The sequence below is a fragment of the Cimex lectularius genome, unplaced genomic scaffold (genome assembly GCF_000648675.2).
Source record: "Cimex lectularius strain Harlan isolate CLEC.00 unplaced genomic scaffold, Clec_2.1 scaffold156, whole genome shotgun sequence".
Taxonomy (NCBI): Eukaryota; Metazoa; Arthropoda; class Insecta; order Hemiptera; family Cimicidae; genus Cimex; species Cimex lectularius.
This window is the reverse complement of record NW_019392760.1, coordinates 147,620-152,500: the sequence shown is the minus strand read 5'-3', so window position 1 is coordinate 152,500 and position 4,881 is coordinate 147,620.

Below are 4,881 nucleotides of genomic sequence, written 5' to 3'. Positions count from 1 at the left end.
GGACTTAACTAATTCAAGATTTAATTTAATTAAACCAATCCAATAAATCGAGCGTGATATTTATTTAAATTAAATTGTCACTAAAACGTTCAACAAACTAACTTTACACTTTATGAGGTATGTAAAGGAGAAACCTTATTAAATTCTCTTAGGTAATTTCAATAAGAAAGAAAAGTACATAAAACTTACTCTCATTAATTTTTTCGAATACCAGAATAATATATATAGTAAAATCAAAAATTACCCTTATTATTTGTAAATTTAAATAAGATAATCGAAGACGAAAAAGTATAAATTAGCTCTAAAGTCATATATTTTTCTATTAAAATTAACATAATATTTACAATTATTCAGAAATCGTGAGATGCGGTCTGGTGTGATGTACGTTTCAGAAAAACATTTTTTTATCTTGCCAACGTTTCGATCTTTATTGAGATCATCTTCAGGGCTCAAAGTATTTGTTTTCTGTGTAATTGTGCCATTCTTGCGTGTCGTGTGGGCACTCTCAACACGACACGCAAGAATGGCACAATTACACAGAAGACAAACACTTTGAGCCCTGAAGATGATCTCACTAAAGATCGAAACGTTGGCACGATAAAGAAAATGTTTTCCTGAAACCTACATCACACCAGACCGCATCTCACGAATTCTGAATAATTATCGATTAACGATCACTAATCACCGTACATAATATTTACATTACATACATATATTAATTGCATTAATTAATTATGGATATTTCACCTACTTGGATATTGTTTTCAGTCTGTAAACCCCGTTAAATATTTTCATTTTACATCATACCACGATTTAAAGATTTATGTGAAAAACAAAACAAAATAAGTATATGTAAAAATATTTGTAACGCTTAATTAGTAGTTTATTCCCGATATGTTATTCGCAAAGCACCATGCCCAAAGAATTAAATTATTTTTCTCATATTTGGTCAGTAGTCGGTCTTCCTTTGAGCAACTCAAACGAGGCAAAGTACGAATTAAACTTCTCCATAACTGTACGGGCTGCGGCAAAGTTTACCATTCTACTTGAAGAGAGAACTGTTTAAATGCAAGACTTCCATTCCGAGATTAGAGGTTCTGACAAAGTCCCGAGAAAGCACATTCATTCAAGTTATCTTCTTTAGCTTTGTACGATAATGTTCTGGTAGAGCGTGATTAAGCTTGTTGCTCGACTCCAAATGGCGAAAAGAATCAGCATGATAATTAGCTAATATTCAATTAAGGTTTTGGTTGAGATAAAAATTCAGTGTCACGAGCAGGATTCGTACCCACAACCTTCGGCTAAATCCGCCTCTGCTCTACCACTTGAGCTATTGTGACGTCGATCCATTCGGACATCATCTCAACCTACAACCGTTCGAATTTTCCCTCTTTTTGCTAATTTAATGTCGTGCAATCGGATTGGATTCTCAGCTACTTATGAAGTGGCCACGGGGAGCTGTTTCATAAAGTGATATTTCTTTTACTTTTTATATATTAATCCATTCACGTTTTCGTAGTCAATTGACTGAGTTACCTCTTTCAATCAATTAATTATTCTTTCTAAGGTCTTGGTTGAGATAAACAAGTCAGTGTCTCGAGCGAGATTCGAACCGACGACCTTAGGCTAAATACGCCGCTGCTTTATCCACTCGGACACTAATTCCCTATCTCAACCCACTTTTTGAATTTTCCCTCCTTTTTGCCCTTTTTCAAATGTCGTGTAATCTATTTGATCCTTGGCAACAAATGAATTGCTCATGGACAGATTTACTGAAATATACTTCATTTTGTTTATTACATCTATTAGGTTTCGTGATCCGATTGACCAAATAAATTATTTTCAAATAATTAATATTTAATTAAAGTTTTGGTTGAGATGAAAAGTCAGTGTCACGAGCGGGATATGTACCCACGACCTTCGGCTTGATACGCCGTTACTCTAAGACTTTAAAAATGGCAAAAAGGAGAGAAAATTCGAAAGGTGGGTTGAGATGAGAAGTTGGTGTCCGAGTGCATCGAACACACAATAGCTCAAGTGGTAGAGCAGCGGCATATTTACCGGAAGGTCGTGGGTTCGAATCTTACTCGTGACACTGAATTTTTATTTCAACCAAAGCCTTAATTAAATATTACTTAATTGAAAAATTTTTTTGATCAATCGGACCACGAAACTTAATAGATATAATAATAATTAACAACATTTGGATAATTACATAAGCACACGTGACCAGCTGCGAATTGGGTAATAAACTATAAAATAGAGATTAATATGGTTCAAAATAGAAATTATTCGTTAGTATGTAGCCATTACTTAGGCTATGTACATGGGATCATTGATTCCAATCTAACTTTTTTGGTGATACAAGTTCACTATTTCTTATTTAAATATGATTTTCTCCCTTAGTTGTGCATATATTTCAAGATAATTCAAGATATTTCAGTCGGTATGTTTTCTCGTACAATATTAATGGTTAGGGATGGTTAAAAGACTAATAGATGTTAAAAGACTAATTCCCACATTCGACTCTGAAAATTTAATTCCTAACCATCAATTTTGATTCCACCTTCTCCATTCCACTGTCCAGCAATGCTTAAGAGTAATCGGCAAGAAATCCTCTGCTCTAGAAAACAAACAATACTGCTCAGCCGTATTTCTGGACGTTACGGTAGCATTTGACCGAGTGCGGCACCCTGGTCTCCTTAGGTTAAAACGTATAACAAGAGTGTTCCAGCTCTCATTAGTTTCTCCTCATAGTTACTATCTTATCCTCAACCCTAAGTTCCCTTTATGGGATCGAGGTTTAAAGTGAGAATCGGAACGAATTTTTCACATATAACACAAATCAAAGCGCGAGTTCCAGAAAGTAGTATCCTACGTCCAATCCTATACCTATGTTGACATACCCACACATTCATGCACACAACTTCCAACTTATCAACACATTCCACACTTATCCTAGCCTCAGAATCAATCCAATAACATCTGAACCTCATTACCGACTGGTGTAATCGATGGCGGATCAAGCAAGAGCTTATCCAAATACGATATACAGGAGGCGGGCTTTCTAGACGTTAGGTATCTAAATATTAAATTTCATAAAGAATTTAAAACAGAATTCATATTCTTACAAGTTTAGATTATTGAATATTAACTATGAACAAAATAAGCAATCTTTTTATAAAAATTTAAATGCCATAGTCATTCATCATTTGGTTCGCCTTATCGTTCGTTCTATGTTCAACGCTTTAGTGAGATTTTTTTAAATTTTATTCAAAATGTTTTGCTGTAAACAGGAATATAAAAAAACACGGCGTCAAACTACAATACAAAATCTATGAATATAAAATGTATGTATATTAAATGTTTTCTAGGCGAGTACACTTCATATATCTTGTATTTATTCGTGCATAAAATACGTTTCTTTTCTTTCTTATTTTCTCTCCTCGAGGTTGGTTTTTCGCTATTTTTCCCCATCGTGAACAAGACCATTCGTGGACGCGGGGAAATGCGGCGTCGGCTCAAGAAAAAAAGAGGTTTCCCCCAGTTATGACGTTTTCCGCTTATTGCCTCCGAACCCGATAAAAATATAAAAAATAGCCCCGAACGGCACGTTTTTCTGTTCTCTGTTTTAGTTGTTTTATCTTCTAGGTTGTTTTGCTCATCTACGGAACCTGTGCTCACCATCCTTAATCGAATAGTTCAGTTTGCTGTTTTAAAACGTGCCCATTTCTATAAATATTACATAATGAATAATAGAAAAATTATTTATTAATCTTTATGTAAGGTATTGGTTGAGATAAAAAAGTCAGTGTAATGAGCGGGATTCGAACCCGCGACCTTCGGCTAAATACGACAAAAAATTAGAAAGGTTGGGTTGGGATGGGGAGTTGGTGTCGGAGTGGATCGAAGTCACGATAGCTCAAGTGGTAGAGCAGAGGCGTATTTAGCTGAAGGTCGTGGGTTCGAATCTCGCTCGTGACACTGTCTTTTTTATCTCAACAAAAACCTTAAATAAAGATTAATTAATTGAAAGATGTCTTTCACTTTCACTCCTTTCATATTTTAACGTTTACCACATTAACTAATGATCTCAGCACCCTTCCATGATTATCTTATAAAAAGCTGAACTTCACACAAACACACTGAAGATGTCGAAATGCCAAAACAGATCAACCCAGAGATGACAGACAGATAATAGTAATTACTGTAGTTTTGTCTACTTCACGGGCTCAATCCAATTAATATAAATGTACAGTTCTCGAACAAACTATAAAATAACTTCTAATTTTGTAAAGAATCCCAGCAACATTTTTCCATGATATCCATTTTGCCAACGCTCGACAATTCAAACCCAATGAAATGTGCGAATAAAAAGTGTGCATAAATTTTAGACTATTAATAAACCTTTTTGTAAAAATAATTATAATGAAGAAAATGATATTAGTTTTAAAAACTCTTTTTCATTATAGCTTTGAATGAATTGATTTCTTTCTTTCTAAGAACGTTTCTAAGAACAACCGAATAGTGAGTGCATTCCGTTCCCGAAAACTCATCGTCAACAAGACAAGGGGATCTTTAGCGTCCGCACCTAGCCTATTCGGCCTTATCGGACGTTTTGATTCTCAAGATGAGAGCTGACGCACCTCCGCATACGACGGAATGGTGTACTACCCGTCGTCGTCGTAGGTCCACACATAGTGGGCCACAACTCCCAGGGTGGGTAGTGAGTTCATACAGACCAGAATGAACATACAGTTTACACATTCAGAATTCAGCAACATGTCATTCGATTAATTAGCTTAACTGCCAAAAGGATACGCCAAGAGCTCTTAAGGGTGCAAGGAACTACTCAAACAATAAAGAGGAAGCGAAACTTGT